Here is a 25,531-nt window from a genome sequence, read left to right as displayed (position 1 = left end):
CGCCACTAAATGGGGGCCTGGGGCAAGATAATTCCTGCCTGCTAAGCACACTCCACTGACTATTTCTTTAACCTGAATGATATTCCTTTAGGGAGGTTTAATATATCCACTTAAACCTGGTGAAAAATTGAGTTCAGAGGAATCAAGTAACTGGTGTAATGTAATGTAATTATTAATTATATTATTAATTATAATTAATGTAATGTAATGTAAGAGGTGAGATCTGAAGGTGGACTCCTTTGGCATCAAAGTAAATATTCTTCCCAGGATGGCACTTGACTATATGAAACTGTTGGCAAATTCCAACAGCCTATTGCTCCCACCAAATGACTCATCCCAGAATGAAAGTGAAAGTGTTATTTGCTCAGTCATGTCCAACTCTTTGCAACCCCATAGACGGTAGCCCACCAAGGCTCTCTGTCCATGGGATTCCCCAGGCAAGAGTACTGGAGTGGATTGCCCTTCCCTTCTCCAGGGAATCTTCCCATCCCAGGGATCAAACCCAGGTCTCCAGCATTACAGGCAGATTCTTTAACATCTGAGCCACCAGGGAAGCACCTAGAATGCCCAAATGGTGGATAACTGAAGGACGTGTACCTTACCTGTTTCCAAGAAGGATTTGCTATAATTCAATCCCTGGGTCAGGATTTAGCTTAGCCAGATTACATGTATTGACCTGAGCTTGCTTTTCTTTTCTCTTTTCTTTTACAAGAGTCTACCAGCACTGATAGATTTTTTAAAATTTTAAGTCATCAGTTTCTTATCACTTCCAGAATCAGAATAGAAGCTCCATAAGGACAGGAATTTTACTCACTATTATAACCCAGGACACATATACCTGGCTATGGTAGGTATTTCATCTTTCATCTTTTTTGAAAGGAAGAACTTCAAACTTAAACACGTATAAATGTTAAATATTTATGCTGTATATTTTTACTTTATAATGGATTTCAAAGTTGATTACAAACCAATAAACAAGGAGGTAAAAATCAGGGAAACAAAGATATATCTGCCAGAAATTTTTTACCCCCAAAAAATTATTGGATGGGTTCTTAAGTAATGTGTGTATTTTTAATTTTTGTAAATTAAATATTTTAGTTATCCTAAAGGAGATTGCCATTTAAAGAATCACATTTTTGGTGTGGTTCCTGTAATGAAACAAAGGAATGAAACTTTAAAGTTAAGTCTCATTTCCCTTTATTTACAGAGAGCACAAAGCTGAATGGGGTTGTATTTTATAATTATTATTTTTGCCTTTTACATATTTACAAAGTATCTGTTGTCAAAATAATAAATAATCAGAAGTCTTTAAGCTGATTTTTAAAGTAAGTCTTTAGGTCTTTTCTAAGTGATTAACATTTTCTAAATTAAAACTTCACGGTTTAGTCTTTAAGTTGTATTTAACTCTTGCGACCCATGGACTGTAGCCCTCCAGACTTCTCTGTCCATGGCATTCTCCAGGCAAGAATACTGGGGTGGGCTGCTGCTTCCTTCTCCAGGGGGTCTTCCCTACCCAGGGTCTCCTGCAGTGCAGGCAGATTCTTTACCGACCGAGCCACCAGGGAAGCTTAATAAACACGTGCAAACACCTCTGTCTCTTCAGCATGTATGTTACACAGGTGCATCTGCGCTCAGCCACCTTAGTCATGTCTGACTCTTTGAGACTCTCTGGACTATAGCCCACCAGGCTCTTCTGTCCATGGATTCCCCAGGCAAGGAAACTGGAGTGGGTTATGGTGCTCTCCTCTAGAGGATCTTCCTGACCCAGGGATCAGACCCAAGTTTCTGTGTTTCCTGCACTGCGGGCAGATTCTTTACCACCTGGCCACCAGAGAAACCAGCTTTTCTCTAATACTGTGGCTTCCCAGGTGTCACTAGTGGTAAAGACTCTGCCTACCATCGCGGGAGATGAAAGAGACATGTCCACATCTTTGAAACGTGTATTTGACAGTGTTGAGTAAATAAGAATAGATCACATAACTTCAAAAATGTTACTGAAGCAGCCTCAGCCTTAGAACACATTTTAGAGGAAAAAAAGTAAACTCTTTCATAGAGTTAATCATAATAAATAATAAAGCTATAAGTCAGCTTTGACAGCTGGAGATCAGAAAATAAACTTAAAAGCTATATATGGTGTTTGGAGTTTATGTATAGATGTAATGATCAGAGAAATACCTTCCTGATTGGATTGTACTAACTCTGTGTTAGATGTGCTATTAAGATACTGATGGACATCATCTTTCTTGGTGGATACAAGAGGTCTAGTACAATAAAGAATTGGTTAAATCTGTGACCATTTCAAGGCAAACAGTGCATAAAATACCCATACTACATCAAGGAAATGTGTTAACAGATGCATGAAGCCATGTGAACTCTGCTGCTTTGCCTTAGTCTTTGTATCTCCCTGGAACTATGACTAATCCTCTTTATCTGGAAAACTTCAAAGACTCTGACTTGACACATGGCACACATATAACAGACAGACTTGGCTCCTGCCAGCAGGTGATCAGAAGTGACAGAAAGGTGTCTCTGGATGGAGAATTGTCTTGTCGTCCAAGGCATCACTTCAGTTGACCCAACAGAAACTCATCCTGTCACAGCCCACTGCTCAGAGGCAGAATGAAGCCTGGTTTGCTGAGCCAAAAAGTAGCATAGCCTATAAGACTCTGAAGTGATCAATTTCATCCCACTGTATTTAGTTCAGTTCAGTTCAGTTCAGTTACTCAGTGGTGTCCGACTCTTTGTGACCCCATGAATCGCAGCACGCCAGGCCTCCCTGTCCATCACCAACTCCCGGAGTTCACTCAGACTCATGTCCTTCGAGTCAGTGATGCCATCCAGCCATCTCACCCTCTGTCGTCCCCTTCTCTTCCTGCCCCCAATCCCTCCCCGCATCAGAGTGTTTTCCAATGAGTCAACTCTTCACATGAGGTGGCCAAAGTACTGGAGTTTCAGCTTTAGCATCATTCCTTCCAAAGAAATCCCGGGGCTGATCTCTTTCAGAATGGACTGGTTGGATCTCCCTGCAGTCCAAGGGACTCTCAAGAGTCTTCTCCAACACCACAGTTCAAACGCATCAATTCTTTGGTGCTCAGCTTTCTTCACAGTCCAACTCTCACATCCATACATGACCACAGGAAAAACCATAGCCTTGACTAGACAGACCTTTGTTGACAAAGTAATGTCTCTGCTTTTGAATATGCTATCTAGGTTGGTCATAACTTTTCTTCCAAGGAGTAAGCGTCTTTTAATTTCATGGCTGCAGTCACCATCTGCAGTGATTTTGGAGCCCCCCAAAATAAAGTCTAACACTGTTTCCCCCTCTATTTGCCATGAAGTGATGCTACCAGATGCCATGATCTTCATTTTCTGAATGTTGAGCTTTAAGCCAACTTTTCCACTCTCCTTTCACTTTCATCAAGAGGCTTTTTAGTTCCTCTTCATTTTCTGCCATAAGGGTGGTATCATCTGCATATCTGAGGTTATTGATATTTCTCCCAGCAATCTTGATTCCAGCTTGTGCTTCTTCCAGCCCAGTGTTTCTCATGATGTACTCTGCATATAAGTTAAATAAGCGGGTGACAATATACAGCCTTTTCCTATTTGGAACCAGTCTGTTGTTCCATGTTCAGTTCTAACTGTTGCTTCCTGACCTGCATATAGGTTTCTCAAGAGGCAGGTCAGGTGGTCTGGTATTCCCATCTCTTGAAGAATTTTCCACAGTTTGTTGTTGTCCACACAGTCAAAGGCTTTGGCATAGTCAATAAAGAAGAAATAGATGTTTTTCTGGAACTCTCTTGCTTTTTTGATGGAGGTTCATGACGTTGTATAGGAAACAGGGATCAAGACCATCCCCATGGAAAAGAAATGCAAAAAAGCAAAATGGCTGTCTGAGGAGGCCTTACAAATAGCTGTGAAAAGAAAAGCAAAAAGGAAAGGAGAAAAGAAAAGATATAAGCATCTGAATGCAGAGTTCCAAAGAATAGCAAGAAGAGATAAGAAAGCCTTCCTCAGCGATCAATGCAAAGAAATAGAGGAAAACAACAGACTGAGAGACTAGAGATCTCTTCAAGAAAATTAGAGATACCAAGGAAAGATTTCATGCAAAGATGGGCTCCATAAAGGACAGAAATGGTATGGACCTAACAGAAGCAGAAGATATTTAGAAGAGGTGGCAAGAATACACAGAAGAACTGTACAAAAAAGATCTTCACGGCCAAGATAATCACGATGGTATGATCACTTACATAGAGCCAGACATCCTGGAATGTGAAGTCAAGTGGGCCTTAGAAAGCATCACTACGAACAAAGCTAGTGGAGGTGACGGCATTCCAGTTGAGCTGTCTCAAATCCTGAAAGATGATGCTGTGAAAGTGCTGCACTCAATATGCCAGCAAATTTGGAAAACTCCGCAGTGGCCACAGGACTGGAAAAGGTCAGTTTTCTTCCAATCCCAAAGAAAGGTAATGCCAAAGAATGCTCAGACTACCGCACAATTGCACTCATCTCACACGCTAGTAAAGTAATGCTCAAAATTCTCCAAGCCAGGCTTCAGCAGTATGTGAACCATGAACTTCCAGATGTTCCAGCTGGTTTTAGAAAAGGCAGAGGAACCAGAGATCAAACTGTATTTACTTATAGAAAACTTATTAAATTTTGTATAACTAACTTTGTAACCAGGCACTCTAGTTACTTATCTTGTTTCTCAACTGATTTGTATGAACTTTAGAAATATATAATAATATGATTTGCAAATAATTCCTTCCCCATATGCATAGGGTTTTTTTTTATTATTGTTTCTCTTGTCTTCTCTTTTCTTATGGCATTGACTAGTACTTCCAGAAAACATTAAATAATAGTTTCCATAGTGGTCAATATTGTCTTATCTCTGACAATGGGAAAATGTTTTTTTTTTTTCCACTGTGTGCAGCATCTATTCCTAATTAAAATTTTTAAATAAAAAATGGCTGTTAAATTTTGGTATAAAGCTCTTTTGGCCACCAAGGTCATAATTATAGGGGTTTTACCCTGTGATTTATTAATATAGTGAATTTGATATCATATTTCATAATTTCAAACTATCCTTGAATTCTTATAATTTGTGCATTTTAATAAACTGACTTTTATATGCTAAGATCTTCTTTTAGAATTGACCTAAGGATATGCAGTAAAAAGATATATTGATGTTCCTATTCTCTTTGACAGTGTAGGAAAGGGGATGCTGTTAATACTGCTCTAGAATTGTTTTGCTGAAAGCAAAGAATAATAATAATGTAGCTCACACTTCAGTTCAGTCAGTTCAGTCTTATATAGCACTTATTCTGTGACAGATGCTAATCTAACAGCCTTGCATGTATAAATACCCTGATGCTGGGAAAGACTGAAGGCTGGAGAAGAAGGGAGTGCTAGAATGAGATGGTTGTGTGACATCACTGACTCAATGGACATGAGTTTGAGCATGACATGACTTAGCAACTGAACATCAACAGTGCCTTCAATCCTCAGAGCAGCTCTGTAAAGAAAGTACTGACGCCATCCTCATCATCATCTTTGTTTTTCGGATGAGGAAACTGAGCTTAAGTAACTTGTTCAATGTCACACAGGTGGTAAGTGACAGAGTCCAGACAATTTGCCACGAGAATTATGCTTTGATTCACTAAGTCATTCATTTATTCAACTGTAACATGTACTTGGGCTGCCCGGGTAGCTCAGTGCTAAAGAATCCACTTGCCGATACAGGAGACTTGGGGTCGATCCCTGGGTCAGAAAGATCCCCTGGAGAAGGAAATGGCAACCCACTCCAGGATTCCTGCCTGGGAAACCCTGTAGACAGAGGAGTCTGGAGGGCTACAGTCCATGGAGTCGCAAAAGGTCAGACATGACTTAGTGGCTAAACAACAGCAACACGTACTTACTGAGTGCCTCCTATTCTGAAGGCATTACATAATACACTTTCCTTTAAAAAAAGAAAAGCAAATAAATAGTTAGGCCCCAGTAATGGATCTAACGTTGATATCCTTTTAGTCTAGGCAGTATTTTCATAAATCTTTCTCCCTTACCTTTTAATATTTAATTTTTAAAATATTTATTTAATATCTGTCTTATTGAGACCCAGAATGTAGACTGAGAGAATATTAAGCTTAGCCCAAGATCCTAGGTTAGTGTGATGGCACCCTGACAGATCCTATGTGGGTGCCCATAGTTACAAGGGAAAACTAAGTACCAAATGTCTTCAAAAATCAGTTTGCTAAGGAGACTACAGGTGACACAGCCAGGCACAAAATGTATTGTCTAAAAAAGGTAGAAAACTAGCTAGGCTAAGATCTATGACATGACACAGCGTTCTTGGTCAAGAAAAGGGTAAAAAAGTGGGCAGAAAGTTATTCCTCATATCCATCAGCACAAGAAAATCACCGAGTACCAGCCACAGGCAGAAGGCGAGACTGGAGCCATGTCAGGAGGTGACTTTCACACCATGTGTCTTTCCCCTGCCCCAGAGTCCCTGTGGCATTTTTTAAATGCTGGTCCTTGATACCTTCTGTTCAGTTCGGTTCAGTTCAGTTGCTCAGTCGTGTCTGATTCTTTGCAACCCCATGGACTGCAGCACACGAGGCCTCCCTGTCCATCACCAACTCCCAGAGCTTGCTCAAACTCATGTCCATTGAGTCAATGATGCCATCGAACCATCTCATCCTCTGTCGTCCCCTTCTCCTCCCACTTTCAATCTTTTCCAGCATCAGGGTCTTTTCAAATGAGTCAGTTCTTCACATCAGGTGGCCAAAGTGTTGGAGTTTCAGCTTCAGCATCAGTCCTTCCAATGAATATTCATGACTGATTTCCTTTAGGATTGACTGGTTGGATCTCTTTGCAGTACACGGGACTCTCAAGAGTCTTCTCCAACACCACAGTTCAAAAGCATCAATTCTTCTGTGCTCATCTTTCTTTATAGTCCAGCTGTCACATGGATATATATATATAAAGAGATATACCCAGTTGGTGCTAGTGGTAAAGAACCGGCCTGCTAATGCAGGAGAAATAAGAGACAAGGTTCGATTCCTGGATCAGGAAGGCATGGCAACCCACTCAAGTATTCTTGCCTGGAGAATCCCATAGACAGAGGAGCTTGGAGGGCTGCAGTCTATAGGATCACAAAGAGTCGGACATGACTGAAGCAACTTAGCATGCATGCATACAAAGGGATATAAAACTATAGGTGAGATGGCTCCAGCCCTGGCCTACCTTTTTCTAGCAGTGTGATCTCTATGCCTTAACGACTCTGAATGTGAGTTTCTTCATCTATGACTTGAAGATAACAGCATTCTATCTCCCAGCGCCACTGAAAAATCAAAGGAGACGATGTGTATGAAAGTTGCTTCTATGCTGCAGAGCCCATACAAGTGGTAGTTATTATTAGCTTGTTTCCAAATGTTGAATCTTGACAATAAAGACTACAGCAAACATTTTTAAACACATAATGTTCAACTTCTTTTGAATTCCTTGCCTAAGAGGGATTCCAAGAAGTCTGATTACTGGATCAAAAAATATGAACAGTTCGATTCACGTTGTTAGATCTTAGATCTGAATGGCTGCCTGATTTTCAAATGCTTTGAACCAATTTCCATTGTAACTGGCTGCATGTGGAGGTAGCATTTTTGTCAAGGCCTCATGGACACAGCAAATTTTTATTTTAAAACACATTGGCTAATTGTATAAGTTGTTATTTCCATTTGGGGCTACTGGTGAAATCTGAACATTTTTCATGTCTTCCTTTATGAAAGATAATTCCTTGTGTGTGTGACTACTTATCTATTTATACATGACCAAATTTCCCCTGGTGTTGAGAGAGAGACGATAGCACGTAGAGAAACCAGCTTGAGCTTTAAAATGTCACTTATGTATAGGCATATTTGCAGGATTCTGTGGTCAGTGAACTCTCAAATACCAAGGACTGAAGTTTCAAAAGATTTTCTTGAAATGCAGCCCTGCACAATGGTTTACCCACATCTGATGCCTGATGCTGAATCTTTGGTCTTTTCTGTAGAGTGTTGCCTATAGAATCTGACGGTGTTGCCTCCGTGAATCCCAGGAGATCAGGAAATGGGGAGACTGTGTAGCCTGGAGTGGGCTTTCAGGAAAGTCTTGAGAGAGAAGGCAAAATTGCCCCGCCGCGGATCAGTGAGAGCGGAACACAGACACGAGGAGCTGGTCCATCGCAGGCACTTGGTGCCTGGCCTCGGTGCTCGGCTGTCCTGTCCACGGGGAACTTCCGCTCCACCCAGGAGATGTGTGTTCACAGAGTCAGGACTTGGAAGGAAACAGCGAACCACAAAACACAGAGGTAACTATAAGAGAGCTCAAATGATAGTATTGTAATTATAATATGTGTGCGAATATAATGGCATGATTTGAGTAAGGTGTTATAATACTGAGTCTTACTATGTTAGAATCATATTTGAGTATGGCTCTATGATATGTGAATATTGACCCTATAGAATACTCTTTGAGTATGTATTAATCTTACAGCATGTGAGCATTAGGGCACGTGTGCATACTAAATCACTTCAGTCGTGTTTGACTCTGTGACTCTTTGGCCCATAGCCCGCCAGGCTCCTCCATCCATGGGATTCTCCAGGTGAGAATGTTGGAGTGGGTGGCCATGCCCTCTTCCAGGGGATCCTGACTCAGGCCTGACTCAAACCCAGGTCCCTTACCTCTCCTGCATTTGTAGATTCCTTGCCACTAGCCCCATCCAGAGAGCCCAACTGAACCCTATGGACTCATTTTACAGTTGAAAGCACTGAGGTTCAGAGAAGTCATGTGAATTGCCTGAGGTCACAGGAGCCAAGTTAAACCCACCTGAAGCCCAGAAGTGTACATCCGATGGTATTTATATTGTGTCTCCTGAGTATGTGGCAAGCTTCTGTTTACTTACATTATCTCATGCAATTCCTCCAACCTCTCCAGATGAGCAGTAGTCCTCCTTGGCCCTGGCTCGTAGGATGGGGCTCAGGGAGATAAAATTGCCCAGGCTGCTGATGGCAGAGCAGGATGAGCTAAGGTCGGTCTGACTCCAAAGGCCGTGCTCATTCCATGACACAGCCAGTCTCCCCAGGAGATGATGGATCCACATTGCGGCTGTGGGGGAGAGTCAGAAAGCTGCTGGACCCGTGTGAGGCGGGGTGCTGTGACTCTGCAGAAAAGCTGAGTGGGCCGGGAGCCACAGAGACCCACAGCAGTGACCTAGAGCTCAACCAAGCAGCAGTTTGGTTCTGAAATGTGTGCTCCCAGCTTCACGGCACATCAGTGAAAAAGAGACCAAAACCCCAAGACTTATCACGTCATTTGGGGCAGGCCATGAACATGCTGCTGCTGCTAAGTCGCTTCAGTCGTGTCCGACTCTCTGCGACCCCAGAGACGGCAGCCCACCAGGCTCCCCCGTCCCTGGGATTCTCCAGGCAAGAACACTGGAGTGGGTTGCCATTTCCTTCTCCAATGCATGAAAGTGAAAAGTGAAAGTGAAGTCCAAAAACATTCTTTGCCATTAGAGGTAATCAGTAAAAATACATTGTTTGCTTGCTCAATGTAGCAAATCTCTTTCTTCTCCTAAACCTTAAGACACACACAAACAGTGCACTATAATTATCAGTTTGTTAATAAACAGGTTTATTAATGCAAGTTTCTCTGTCTGTGGTTTTTGCCTTGTAACTTGTGAAATCCTAATGAAGAAAGTGAAGTCGCTCAGTCGTGTCCAACTCTTTGCGACCCCATGGACACCAGGCTCCTCCGTCCATGGGATTTTCTAGGCAAGAGTACTGGAGTGGACTGCCGTTTCCTTCTCCAGGGAACTTCCCGACCCAGGGATCCAAGAAAAGCAACCATGAACCAAGTAAAGTTTTCAAGTAAGAATGAAAATGCTTTTCTCACTTTATTTAAATAGAGAAAGTTTATCTTGCAGGTAAACAGTTTTCAAAAAGTGAAAATGTTTCTCTCACCTTATTTAAATAGAGAAAATTTATTCTTCAGGTTTAGGGTTCTGCTTTTTTAAACGTATGGTTTATCCGGCTCACAGACTTAAAGAAGGAATTTATCATTATTGGGGGGGAGATGGGGGAGTGTTGGGGGAAGGGATAGGTAGGGAGTTTGGGAAGAACATGTACCCACTGCTGTATTTAAAATGGATAACCAGCAAGGACCTACTGCATAGCCCAGGGAACTCTGCTCACTATTCTGTAACAACCTAAAAGAAAAAAGAATAGATACATGCGTATGCATAATGGAACCACTTTGCTGTACACCTGATACTAGCACAATGTTTTCAATCAAATCTACCCCACTATAAAATAAAAAATTTTTTAAATAAGATAAAATAAAATATGTGCTTTATTAAGAAGGATTTTGTGTTATTCTCACACAGTTTCATATTAATTTGCATCCCGTCTTTTTCAGGAAATGTAACAACGTTGTGTGCACGTGTGCTCAGTGGCTCAGCCATACCCAGCTCTCTTCAACCCCATGGACTGTAGCTCGTCAGGGTCTTTCTGTCATGAGATTTTTCAGACAAGAATACTGAGTGGGTTGCCATTTCCTCCTCAAGGGGATCTTCCTAACCTCCTCAATAAAGTTTGAGGGGCAGGATTTTCAATTTTCAACGTGTGATAATGGCCCCCAACCTATTTCTGGCTAAGAAAGAGTCAGTGGGAAAATAACTGGATCGAACACACGTCTCCTGCATTGTAGGCGGATTCTTTACCTGCTGAGCCATCAGTATGATTGTATCAATCATCTGAATTAAATATAATATACTTTGTTATTGACTTTCATTTCATTCCTTAACATCCAGTATAAACATTAGGCCATGTTTGAGTAATGATCATTGCAAATTATTCTAGGTAAACATTTAATATTTTAAAAACTCAGAATCTTTTCATAAAGTTTCTTTTTTAAAAAATTACAATTAAACTGATAGTCCTCCCATATTGAAACAGATGATAATAAAATGTAATTTCTAGTGACTAAAGGAAATCAAAGTCATAGTAAATTAGCATCATATTATAGCAAATTAATTTGAAATCTACTTACATTGTGTTTTTATTTTATTTACAGTTTGATGGCTTAAAAATTTGTGCTATTTCTGTACACCTGAAATTAACACAATATGGTAAATCAGCTATACTTCAATAAAAATTTTTTTAATTATGCCATTTCTCCATGTCTATTATTACTTGAATCTTATGCAAAAAAAAAAAATATATATATATATATATATGTATATTTACTGATCTTCCCTGTAGCTAAAATGGTAAAGAATCTGCTTGCAATGCAGGAGACCCAGTTCAATCCCTGGGTCAGGAAGATCCCATAGGGAAGGCAATGGCAACCCTCTCCAGTATTCTTGCCTATAGAGTCCCACAAACAGAGGAAACTGGCAGGCTACTGTCCGTGGGGTCGCAATGGGTCCGGAGTGACTATACCATAACCGTATGCAAAAAAAATGTCTGTTAAAACCAGAGATGATTTCGAAATCAACTGAAACACAAATTTGTTGCATTGATAGACCAAGTTACAAAATGCAATCTGACCTTGAACTGTGGATGATTAGTGTATGTTGAATGTGGTAAAGAACAATTGACAGAATTAAGTTTGCCCTGGGAAAACATGTTATGGCACAATGTTGAAACAGACTTCTTGCATTTTCAACTGGAAGAGGGAGAGAATTTGCATGAATAGCACAGGATAGGACTGTGGTCTCTAGAGCTGCAAAATGTGGGTCTTTGTAACCTTCATTTAGCACCCTTGCAAATCCTTTGAATAAGCATGGAAATATTTTAAACTTTTTAAACAACTGATTTCTGGAGTTCCAAAATATTTTTCCCATATTTCAACAGCCATAAAATTACAAACAGAATAATAACAATATTCTGCAAGGATGTGTGGTTTTGTATGAACACATTAAAAAAAATTTACAGTTGTATTTAACTGGCTGGGCTCAGTTTACCATGTGAGTGTGTGGCTGACGGCTATAGTTCCTAAGGAAAAATGGATGTGAGTGTTTATTTGTGATTGTTTGCTACCTGTAACCACATTGACAGCATTAGCACATAAGGCTGGTGACAAAAATAAAATACTAGAGAGCTACACAACTCTCCTGGGGGAAATCAGAGCCCGAGAAAGGGCAGTCTCCCCATACCAGGCCCCAGCTCTGCCAGGCTCGTTAGGACACCGAGGTCTGGCGCCTAGCACCATCTGCCAAGGGACACTTGGCTTTGCCCACTTTTCCTACTTCAGCTTCAGAGCTGGGAACAGAAGGGCTGAAAGATCGTGTGCAACAGGCAAGCATCGGTGAGTGCCCCGTTTATGCACGTAGCCCCCTCTTTATCATTCTTTGTGCCCTTCTTAGTCTCAGCTCTCGGTTAAAGATCTGATAACCATGTTGACACCCTCCTGTCAGTTTGAGTAGTTGGGTTGCTTCTTCGATTTAAATCTGAGGGACTTCCCTGGTGATACAGCGAATAAGACTCCAAGCTCCCAATGCGGGGGGCTCCGGTCTGATCCCTGGTCAGGGAACTAGACCCTGCATGCCGCAACTGAAAATCCCCATGCTCCAGTGAAGATCCTGCCTGCTGCAACTAAGACCCGGCATGGCCAAATACGTAAATAAAAATAAATACCTATATTAAATCTGAAACCTTACCTCTGAGATGTATGGAGAGCATTAGAAGTTATAGTTCTCTCACAAAAGCAGGAGAACACTGATGGGCCACAGGCCCAGGTGGCCAGGCCTGCTAAGTCCCAGGTCTCAAAGCTGCAGGGGCCTCCAGGGGCCACCTGGCTGGGCCTTCGCCTTTCAGCCTAGAGGCAGCAAGGTCAGGGGCCTGGTGGCTGTCTGTCAGCTCAGTAAGGACACAGCACTAGGGCGGCCCCAGGCCCTTGGCCCCACCCGGCCACCTGGTGGAGTCAGTGCCTCCCTGTACTGAGCTAAACAAAGACCGCTTGGCGTGGGCTCCATGACGTTTAGAACTGCGGCCCCGAGATGAGACGGTGAAACAGCAGGCCGTCATCACACAGGCCTGGCCCCGTGGACGAAAGGAAGAACATGCATTAAATGGCCTTTTCAGCTTCTTCCGAGCTCTCCAATTCGGAGAATCATAACAGCTAGGGCAAAGATTGCTTTTTAAATAAATTTTTATTGGACTGTAGTCAATTTGCTGTGTTGTGCCCATCTCTGCTATATAGCAAAGTGATTCAGTTACACACATATAGACATTTTTCTTTATATTCTTTTCCATTACGGTGTATCACAGGATGTTGAGTAGTTCCCATGCTATGCGGTAGGACTTTGTTGTTTATCCATTCTAAATGTAATCGTCTCCATCAGTCACTCTGTTATGTCCGACTCTTTGCAGCCCCCATACATTGCAGTATTCCAGGCTTCCCTGTCCTTCACCATCTCCCAGAGTTTGCTCAGACTGACGTCCATTGAGCTGGTGATGCCATCCAACTGCTGGTGTTAGCAGTTTAGCTGATTGCTGTTTAGCCCTGTCGTCCCCTTCTCCTCCTGCCTTCAATGTTTCCTAGCATCAGTCTTTTCCAATGAGTCGGCCCTTTGTATCAGGTGGCCAAAGTGTTAGAGCTAAAAAATAGAAGATTATGAGAGCACAAGGGATTAATTTATATCCCATTGATAGACACCAGGAATGCAGCAGAGAAGAAGCAAACCAATGCCATCAACGAGTTTACCTACTAACAGGGGTTGGAAATGCCCCAGGGGCCACTGGTGACAGCATGTCTATTCTCACACCTTCCCAATCCAGCTCATGAAAGTCTGTTTTGAAGTTAGAAATCGGTCACATAAACTATTGCTGTGGTTGAGCGGCTCAATCGTCTCCAATTCTTTGCAACCCCATGGACTGTAGTCTGCTCCTCTGTCCACGGAATTTCTCAGGCAAGAATACTAGAGAGGGTTGCCATTTCCTTCTAGAGAGGATCTTCCCAACCCAAGGATCAAAGCCAAGTCTCTTGCATTGGCAAACAGATTTATCACTAAGCCACCAGGAAGCCCCAAATAAACCATATGTCTTTCAAATACAACTCTCTTGCAGTAATTTAGAAAAAGACTGAGGTAGCCCTTTGTGTACTCACTCCAACCAGTCCATTCTGAAGGAGATCAGCCCTGGGATTTCTTTGGAGGGAATGATGCTAAAGTTGAAGCTCCAGTACTTTGGCCACCTCATGCGAAGAGTTGACTCATTGGAAAAGACTTTGATACTGGGAGGGATTGGGGGCAGGAGAAGAAGGGGACAACTGAGGATGAGATGGCTGGATGGCATCATGGGCTCGATAGAGAGTCTGAGTGAACTCTGGGAGTTGGTGATGGACAGGGAGGCCTGGTGTGCTGCGATTCATGGGGTCGTAAAGAGTCGGACACGACTGAGCGACTGAAATGAACTGAACTGAACTGAACTGAAGAAATGGACTTAAGAAATGCTAAGAATCCAAGACATAGTAAAGCAGTTATTGTTGTTCAGTCACTCAGTCGTGTCTGACTCTTTGTGACCTCATGGACAGCAGTGCACCAGGCCTCCCTGTCCTTCACCATCTCCCAGAGTTTGTTCCAACTCATGTGCATTGAGTCAGTGAGGCCATCCAACCCCTGTTGTCCCCTTGTCCTCCTGTCCTCAATCTCTCACAGTATCAGGGTCCTTTCTAATGAGTCAGTTCTTCTCATCAGGTGGCCAAAGTATTGGAGCTTCAGCATCAGTCCTTCTAATGAATAGTCAGTGTTGATTTTCTTTAGGATGGACTAGTTTGATTTCCTTGCAGTCCAACGGACTCTCAAGAGTCTTCTCCAACACGACAGTTCAAATGCATCAATTCTTCGGTGCTCAGCTTTCTTTATGGTTCAACTCTCACATTCGTACGTGACTACTGGAAAAACCATAGCTTTGACTAGATGGACTTTGTAAAGCAGTTATCCTCCAATTAAAAAAGAAAAGAAAATCTATGGACACAACAGTTAGTGCGTTTCCATTATGCAACGTGGCATACACACAAAGATGCACACAGGCCCACATGAATTTGTATGTTAGAATAACTCTGGAGATTATACAAGAAATAGGAAGCACGGATTGACTCTGAAGAGAGGAACTGAAAAGCCCAGAGTAAGAAGAGGAGAAAACTTTTTTTTTTTAAATTGGAGTATATCTGACTTACAATGTTGTGTTAGCTTCAGATGTACAGCAAAATGATTCAGTTAAACGTATATATTTATTCTTTTCCATTATAGATTGAGATACTGGATATAGTTCCCTGGATATAGTTCAGTAGGACCTTTGTGTTTATTTTATACTTGTATCTGCTAATCCCAAACCACTAATTCATCCCTTCCCTCCCTTCCCCTTTGGTAACCCATGGACAGAGGAGCCTAGTGGGCGACAGTCCACGGGGTTGCGAAAGAATCACATGACCTAGTGATGATGTATACTTCATCTTCTTTATCCGTTCCTCTGCTGATGGACGTTAACTTCCATGTCCTGACTATCGTAGATAGTGCTGCCATGAACACTGGAGGACGTGTATCTTTTTGAATTATGGTTTTCTCCAGATACATGCGCAGGAGTGGGACTGGTGGGTCATAACTTTATTTTAAGCTTTTTAAGGAACCTTCATACTGTTCTCCATAAAGTGGCTGTTCCAATTTACATTCCCACCAAGACTGTAGGAGTACTTACTTTCATTGTGTTTCCTTTTTTTACTGTTTGCATTTTTATCTCAGTTCAGTTCAGTTCAGTTCAGTCGCTCAGTCGTGTCCGACTCTGTGACCCCATGAACCTCAGCACGCCAGGCCTCCCTGTCCATCACCATCTCCCGGAGTTCACTCAGACCATGTCCATCGAGTCAGTGATACCATCCAGCCATCTCATCCTCGGTCGTCCCCTTCTCCTCCTGCCCCCAATCCCTCCCAGCATCAGAGCCTTTTCCAATGAGTCAACTCTTCGCATGAGGTGGCCAAAGTACTGGAGTTTCAGCTTTAGCATCAATCCCTCCAAGGAAATCCCAGGGCTGATCTCCTTCAGAATGGACTGGTTGGATCTCCTTGCAGTCCAAGGGACTCTCATGTTACTTTCTCAGTGAAAAAAACTAGTAAAAAGTAAATACCCACATTTGGAAGGAATGCACTCGGTTTCCTATTTCCTCTCATACTATATTCAAACCAAAGTCAGCACAAGTTTAGTCACTCAGTCGTGTCCGACTCTGTGCGAACACATGGACTGTAGCCACCAGGGTCCTCTGTCCATGGGATTTTTTCAAGGCAAGAATACTGGAGTGGGCTGCCATTTCCTCCTTCAGGGGATCTTTCCTGACCCAGGGACCAAGCCCGTATTTCCTGCATTACAGGCAGATTCTTTACTGCTAAACCACTGGGGAAGCCCAGGTGGATTAAAATTGTTACTTTTTAAAGAATTAACTGTATGCTGCAATCATCAATGAAATAATTGACTCAGGCAAGAATTATCAATGGATTTAAAAAGCCAATGTGCCAGAGTTTGTTGGGGGGAACAAGGGAGTCACACAGACTCAAACCTTCATCCCACAGATTACTTTTTAATTGTGGAAGAAAATTTAACTTGATCTGTGGGTAAGGAACGATGTTTTCCCGCATAAAATCAAAAGAAAAAATCCACCCCCTGAAATACACACAAATTAAACAGGTCTGATTGCACACAAATTGAAATTTTCTTTCCCTCAAGAAAATTCCACTGTAAGCCTGATTAAGAAGTAAAGTGCAAATTTCGAAAAATGAATATGGAAATGAGTTAGTCTATGTATTACATGGGCTTTCCAGGTGGTGTTAGTGGTTTAAAAAAGAAAACCCTGCCTGCCAGTGCAGGAGATGTAAGAAATCTGGGTTCGATCCTTGGGTTGGGAAGATCCCCTGGAGGAGGAAATGGCAACCCACTCCAGTGTTCTTGCCTGGAGAATGCTATGGACGGGGGAGCCTGGTGGGTTGCCGTCTATGGGGTCGCACAAAGTCGGACACGACTGAGGCGACTTAGCAGCAGCAGCAGCAGCAGCAGCCAAGGGAGGAGATGTAACAGACCCGGGTTCAGTCCCTGGGTCGGGAAAACCCCCTGGAGGAGGAAATGGCAACCCACTCCAGTATTCTTGCCTGGAGAATCCTATGGACGGAGGAGCCTACAGTCCATGGGCTTGTAAAGAGTCAGACACGACTGAAGCAACTTAGCATGCATGCAAGTGTTATATAAAAAGTTGACATAAATTGATTTTTACAAAGTAAAACCACAATAAGAAAATGGACAAAGGAAAAAGATATTTCACAGAATGGATGATAATATGAAAAAAAGTCTTACCCCATCATCCACCAAAGTAATGCCAAGTAAGACAAAACTGTACCTTTCAAATTAGCCAAAATTCAAAATACAAGAGTACTTAAAGTAACAGGCATGGAAACTGGAGGAAATATAAATTAGTTGAAATGTTCTAAAAAGAATTTAGCCAGTGCACATCAAGAATTAAAAACCAGTTCATATACACCAACTCAATAATTCTACTTCCATGACACTAATCTAGATAAATAAGCCAATTGCAAGCAAGGCTTTATATCTAGAATATTCATCACATCATTGTGTATAATATCAAACAGTTGGAAGGCCCTCAAACATAGGGAAATAGTTAATTACCATACTTCTGAGACTTCCATACAATAGACTATTTTGCAGCCAATAAAATCAGGGTTCTTTTGGTGAAATAGTAAGTCAGACAGGATCCCTATTTGGATTTTTCTAAGAAAACTATTAAAAAAGAATTAGATTAACAATGACCATCTCTGTGTTTTGAGACTGTACATGATTTTTATGTTCTTATTTATACTCCTTTGAGTTTGCTAAACATTTTACCATGATTTTATAATAGGAGAAAACTGTATGTAATAATGGTCATAGCAGCATCAAAGCTAATATTTACTGGACATTTCTTTTTTTGGTATTTATTTACCTGGTTGCTCCGGGTCTTAGATGCAGCATATGGGAACTTTGATCCTCCTTGTGCATATGGGATCTGGTTCCCTGACCAGAGGTTGAACCCATGCCCCCTGCACTGGGAACTCGGAGTCTTAGCCACCGGACCACCAGGGAGTCCTTACTGTGTGTGTCTTACGTGCCAGACACGTTACCTGCACTATCTCATTTATAGATGATTCTGTGTTGGAAGGATGCGCATTACTCCCACTTTGCAGATGAAAAGACCAAGTTCAATGTTAGTTCCAGAAACCACATCAGGCAATCTCTCCCCAAAGTCTACATGTTTGAAGCATTTTACCTGATGAAGGAAATGAGCCTGATAATTAATAATTATGAAAATTTTTTTGTAATTACCAGAGAAGAATATTAACATCAAAGTGTTAACAGTTGCTATGTCTGTGGATGGAATTTAGGATGATTACAATATTTTAATTTTTTATATTTTTAAAAATAATCATAAAGTGAAGCGAAAGTCGCTCAGTCGTGTCTGGTTCTTTGTGACCCCATGGACTATACAGCCCATGGAATTCTCCAGGCCAGAATACTGCAGTGAGTAGCCATTCCCTTCTCCAGGGGATCTTCCCAACCCAGGGATCAAACCCAGGGCTCCCACATGGCAGAAAGATTCTTTACCAGCTAGGCCACAAGAGGAGCCCCAAAATAATCAGATTACTCTAATAATAAAAGAAAATGATAAAAATATATATACTGGAATAATATTATGGGTTAATTTGGAAAACTCAGTTCAGTTCAGTTGCTCAGTCGTGTCGAGTCTTTGCGACCCCATGGACTGCAGCACGCCCGCTTCCCTGTCCATCACTATCTCCCAGAGTTTACTCAAACTCATGTCCATTGAGTCTGTGATGCCATCCAAACATCACATCCTCTGCCGCCCCCTATCTGTTTGCCTTCAATCTTTCCCAGCATCAGGGTCTTTTCAAATGAGTCAGCTCTTCGCATCAGGTGGCCAAAGTATTGGAGTTTCAGCTTCAGCATCAGTCCTTCCAGTGAATATTCAGGACTGATTTCCTTTCAGATGGACTGGCTGGATTTCCTTGCAGTCCAAGGGACTCTCAAGAGTCAACTAATAGCCATGTAATAAGACACCTTAAGTAGAAAATACATTTTAAGTTCCAAAAACGTGAAAACACGGCCCTCTACAGAGAGGTGGCTCGTTGCTCCATTTTTGATGATTCAGTATGCTTATACAGCATTGGTGGTTCAATGGTAGAATTCTCACCTCCCAGTAAACTTACCCCTGGGTCTCCCTGGTGGCTCAGACAGTAAAGAATCTGCCTGTAATGCAGGAGACCTGGGTAATAGTACTTCCTCAGGGCCTATCGAGTACTTCTTTGTATCTACCAAAGCACTAGCACAATTTTTAAAATATAGAATTATCTTCATAAATGTCTATTGATGGAAAGTGGCAGTGCTAAGAGAAATGTTCTGGGGATTTTTTTTTTTTTTAATTAGGAGGCACAAGGACATACAGTAAGCATCTTGTAAGGTGAGTTGATCCCTACCTGAGTGCTATTAAAACCTAAAGCTGCACTATTATTCAGGTTCTTTCCAAGACAACTGGAGGAAGAAAGCCTGTGAATATAGAACATCAGAAAGAAGGCAAGCAAGATTCATTCTCAAATCCAAAGTTAGCTCCAAAGATACTTCCTCAGAAAGGCATTTGCTTTCTGCTGCCTTCACTGAAGTGTTTGCTATAATTAACTATACCCCGTCTTCTCTATCACCCACTCTCTTCCCTCCCCTAATTCTAACTCAGCCACCAGCCTCAGGGGACCATCAGTATCGTTCCTTCCTCATTAAATGGAAGACGCTTTTGAACTGTGGTGTTGGAGAAGACTCTTGAGAGTCCCTTGGTCTGCAAGGAGATCCAACCAGTCCGTCCTAAAGGAGATCAGTCTTGGGTATTCATTGGAAGGACTGATGTTGAAGCTGAAACTTCAATACTTTGGCCACCTGATGCGAAGAGCTGACTCATTAGAAAAGACCCTGGTGCTGGGAAAGATTGTGTACAGGAGAAGGGGACGACAGAGGATGAGATGGTTGGACGGCACCACTGATTCAATGGACATGGGTTTAGGTGAACTCCGGGAGTTGGTGATGGACAGAAAGGCCTGGTGTGCTGCAGTCCACAGAGTCTCAAAGAGTCGGACACGACTGAGCAATGAACTTAACTGAATCAATTCTAATTTGGTTTCTTCAGTCAGGAAAGCTGCTAAGAGAGCTTGGGCACCTCCTAGGGGAAGTCAGCCAGCTTGTCAGAGAGCCTGTCCATCCGGTTTGGTTTGCAAAGAGAGACTGCCATCTAGCGCCAGAAAAAGCAATGTTCCCATTCATTTTCTTGAGCTCACGGTGGATAAAATATTGATAGTACCATCTCACTTCTGCGCTGAACCACATTTAAATTTTCTCAGGAAAGCATTTGATCGTCTTTCTACCCTAAAACGTGTGCTTCAGTGAATTGAAAAAACACATAATTGGGCACTTCTTTCCTATGCAAATCACCAGAAGCCTGAGCTAGAAAGGAAAGGGGATGAGGAGAAAATAAAGGCAACTTCAGCTCATGACCAGTGTGCTGACTTCCTCTTCATTGCTGACGCTTTTCCCTGTTTGTGTCCATATGATGACTCCTTTGTCAAAAGCTTCACCCAATCCAGTCCCATGGACTCAGATTACATATATGTTCATAAAGCAACACTTCCTGATGCCGTTAAGAAATGACTTTCAAAATAGAGGCAAACCAGAATTCACGGTCAGTCCAGTGCTTAGGACTCCACGCTTTCACTACAGAGGGCATGGGTTCCATCCCTGGGGACGGAACTAAGGTTCCACATGTGACATGGCTTGGCTGAAAAGAAAAGAGAGAGACAAACTTGTTTTGGTCTGTGTACAGGTTGGAAAAGAATTTCCAGACACAAGGCAGAATGAGAGAATAGAGTTTATTAGAGACGAGACACTGTTAGAACAAGGGGCCAACTCAAGGCAGAGCCGACGCCTCTGTGGGCTAGTGGTCAATTTTTATAGCCTCCAGACAGTAAAAATCCCTGCTGGAAGAGTGGCATCAGCTGATTGGTTAGTATGCTATAGGGTAGGTATTTTTTACCTGATATGAGGTCAGGTAGTTAGCTGGTTTAGGTCAGGGGGCTCATGGCAACGGTTGCTAGGGACTCGGTCTGTTCTAAAGTTGAGATTGGGATAGGGCTCCACGGCCTGTGTACAAGGCTTTACACCTGTGACCTTGGTATGCGTGCATGCGAGTCACTTCAGTCGTGTCCAACTCTTTGTGACCCCAAGGACTGGCCCGCCAGGCTCCTTTGTCCATGGGATTCTCCAAGCAAGAATACTGGAGTGGGTTGCCATGCCCTCATCCAAGGGATCTTCCCAACCCAGGATTCAAACCCACACCTCAAACCTGCATCTCTTACATCTACCTGCATTGACAAGTGGGTTCTTCACAATTAGTGCCACCAGGGAAGGCCTTGGTACTGGGCTCCACAAAACTTATGATCTAAAACTCAGAGTAAAAGCTTACAATTTATGTCATCCAAATTGGGCATGATGAGCATTATCAGGTGTGCCCTGTAGACCTCAGCAAAGCAAACTCTAGAATACGTATAGTAAAAATAGATGATATGATTGGGATAAAAATAAATAAAGCCATTATGGAGAAAAATGATAAAAAAAATTTAAATATACCAATAATAATATTAATGGCTCAAATCATCACACACAAACAGTTTAGGTTAAGATTTTAGCTATATTCTATGAACAAAAGATAAATCCAAAATGTATAAATACGAGAATAGTGCTGATGAATAAAGGAATGAGGGATAAAGATATGCTAGACCAAAAGAATCTAACGTCAGATTAGGGAAGGGCTCCCTGGGGGCTCAGTCGATAAAGAATCCATCTGCTTGCTTCCTGGGTCGGGAAGATCCCCTGGAGGAGGGCGTGGCAGCCCACTGCAGTATTCTTGCCTGGAGAATCCCATGGACAGAGGAGCCTGGCAGGCTACAGTCCATGGGGTCGTAAGAGTCAAACACAACTGAGTAATCTACCGCCACTGGGGCTGGCCCCCTCACTTCCAATCTCAGCTTTCTCGCTGTGAGAGCCTGGGCAAGTTACTCTCTGTTCTTTAGTTTCCACATCTGAAAAATAAGGATCCTAGCAGCCTCCACCGTATAGATATGCTGAGAGGATTCCATGAGTAATATGCTTACAAGTGTTGAAAACTGCTTGACACTTACAAAGTGCCATGTAGGTTTTTGTTCTTGTTGTTCGTTGTTGTTGGAGAAGTAGCTACACATAGTTACAAGGGACAATGCATGCTCAGACTGACCCAACAAAGTTCAGCAATTTTAGTAACTAAGGGAAAACGTGTGTGTGTGTGTGTGTGTGTGTACGCGCGTGCTTGATAGTCAATAGTGGAGGGTAGCAAAGAAGAAGAAAAAGCAATAATAAAATGGAGGAGGACAAATTGAGAGTTCGTGATCCACTCCTATCGAAAGCCAACACCATTTATTTTTTTTTACTTTACAATTCTGTATTGGTTTTGGCTTAGATTGACATGAATCCACCACAGGTGTACATGCGTTCCCAAATAAATAAATTAAAAAAAAAAAAAAAGAAAGAAACTTAAATGACTAAAAAAAAAAAAAAAAAGAAAGCCAACACCAGCATATATAAATGAGTCAAACCACTCTACTAACCATTTTACGTCATCATTTTGTCTGTGTGCACCCAGGCAGCTTACCCTCAAACAGCCCCCACCAAGAATAAGCTCCAGGGGGTATATTTTTTTACTTCTCTCTGTCTGCTTATACATTCCAAAATGAGAGGTGCATCAGAAAGACCAAGTGAATGTGAGCACCCCCTTTAACATGCAGTTTGTTAAGGTAAGGGGGGTATGTGTGCTCAGTCATGTCCAACTCTGCAACCCCATCGGCTGTAGCCCACCAGGTGCTTCTGGCCATGGGATTTCCCAGGCAAGAACACTGAAGTGGGTTGCCACTGCCTTCTCCGGGGGATTTCCCCAACCCAAGTTTCGAACCCACATCTCCTGCACTGCAGGTGGATTCTTTACCACTGAGCCACCAGAGAAGCCCAGTAATTTCACTACATGCCATAAAACATAGAAAAACTTCCGTGTACAAGATAATGACTCACCTGCCCAAACAAATGCCATTATGCAGATGCAATGCTTTGTGGTTTTGCCACGATAAGGGTGTGTTTTTTCAGCAGTAATTTTACTATTTTACCATGCATTTTATCAGAATTTATAGTCATCCTAATTTTGTCAGCCGATTGAACACAGTTGTACTATTTCTCGCTTTTGCAAGTGGTATTTAAAATACTGAAAATTTGATTTTTAGAAAAAATCGGTGAACCATAACCCTAAATTGCATTTCTAACTGACCAAATAGCAGCACTGATTTGCCACCTAAATCCAGAGGCTTCCATGAGTTTATTAAAAAAAAAAAAAACATTATTTGGGGCAAGTCACAGAGATAATAGTTCTATGATCTGAAATATCCAGGGTTTGCTGTTTCCTCCCCAAATCACTTTGCGGGTTTATGATAGACACCCAGATCACCATTTGAGGGCTACACGCTAGAAGAAACATGAGAATCAGCACAGAGTTGAATACTGCAGTAGGCCTTTCCATCCGTCGTCTTGAGTAGCTGGCATCCTTTCCCCTCCCATCAACGCAAGAAGCTGGGGACTTCCCTGGTGGTCCAGTGCTGAGGACCCCACAGGCACAGGTTTGATCTCTGATTGGGAAGCTAAGATCCCACAAGTCATATGGTGTGATAGAAAAAGACAAGAAACTCATTTTTCTGTCCAGTTTCCTCATATCAGTGTCTGGTTTATAACAAAATTAATCTCATTGCTTAATAACATCTCTGTACCGTGTGCTAAATCACGTCAGTCGTGTCTGACTCTTTGCGACCCCAGGGACTGTAGCCCGCCAGGCTCCTCTGTCCATGGGGATTCTCCAGGCAAGAATACTGGAGTGGGTTGCCATGCACTCCTCCCGGGGATCTTCCTGACCCAGGGATCTAACCCATATCTCTTAATGTCTCCTGCTTTGATATGCGCGTTCTTTACCCCTAGCGCCACCTGGGAGGCCAATAGCATCTCTAACAGACATTAACGTTTTGCCCATAGTTTGAAACTTCTAGAAGACACGAGGTCAAATGAGAGTGAGTACATGCTCTAAAACAGAGGTCGTTAAGGGGTTGCTGATAAACCTTTGACTGCAGGGTTTAAGGTCTGATTCCGCCAGAGTCCAGTCTCACCACTAGGTGGCGTACTTGGTCGGAAATCCATAGGTTGCGGGATGTACTGAGAAGGTTACAGACTGAGCTACAAACGCTGGAAGCAGAAACAGAGGCGATGCTCGTGGTCCCAACTGATCAAAAAATAGCAGGAAGTGGGTAGTTAATGACTGAGGCACCAGACTAACTGAATATGTGGGATGTAAGTGAGGATGGCACCGTTAAGCTGGCACAGCCCTCCACTTTGAGTGCACAAGCACTCTCTCTTGAGTTGTTGTTCAGCCGCTCAGTCGAGCCCGACTGTTTGCAACCGCATGGACTGCAGCACACCAGCCTTCCCTGCCCTTCACCATCTCCTGGAGCTTGTTCAAACTCATGTCCATTGAGTCGGTGATGCCATCCAGCCATCTCATCCTCTGCCATCCCCTTCCCCTCCTGCCCTCAATCTTTCCCAGCATCAGGATCTTTTCAAATGAGTCAGTTCTTCGCATCAGGTGGCCAGAGTATTGGAGTTTCAGCTTCACCACCAGTCCTTCCAATGAATATTCAGGACTGATCTCCTTTAGGATGGACTGGTTGGATCTCCTTGCAGTCCAAGGGACTCTCAAGAGTCTTCATCAACACCACAGTTCAAAAGCATCAATTCTTCAGTGCTTGGCTTTTCTATAGTCCAACTCTCACTTCCATACATGACTTCTGGAAAAACCATAGCTTTGACTAGACGGATCTTTGTTGGCAAAGTATTGTCTCTGCTTTTGAATATGCTGCCTAGGTTTGTCATAGTTTTTCTTCTAAGAAAAAGGAGCCCAGTCTCTGATCCATCTAGCTGTTCCTGGATTCCAGCCACTTGCCTTTCAGCAGGCAGCCAGCAAATCCCCAGCATAATTGAAGGCACAGGCCTAGTGGAGATTCAGGAAGTAGGCCCAGCAAGTTCCCTCATCTGAGACATACGAACCTCCCCATTACATCATACTGGTTGGTTTAAACACCTGGGCCAACTGGTCTTCTAAGTTTCCTGAGAGTCCCCTCCCTCATAGACATAGATTTCACTCCCTGGGCTCTCGGTACATTAATAAGCAGACTAATGCTGTGCAGCCCTTTCTCCTTTTTTACCCTGCCCCTTATTAGTTGTACCCTACTCCAGGCAATCAAGTGCCCACCAGGTTCATTCTTCAGTCTTCTGAGGCTGTAGGAACA

This window comes from Oryx dammah, unplaced genomic scaffold (genome assembly GCF_014754425.2).
Source record: "Oryx dammah isolate SB20612 unplaced genomic scaffold, SCBI_Odam_1.1 HiC_scaffold_2, whole genome shotgun sequence".
Lineage (NCBI taxonomy): Eukaryota > Metazoa > Chordata > Mammalia > Artiodactyla > Bovidae > Oryx > Oryx dammah.
Note: the sequence above shows the minus strand (reverse complement) of the source record.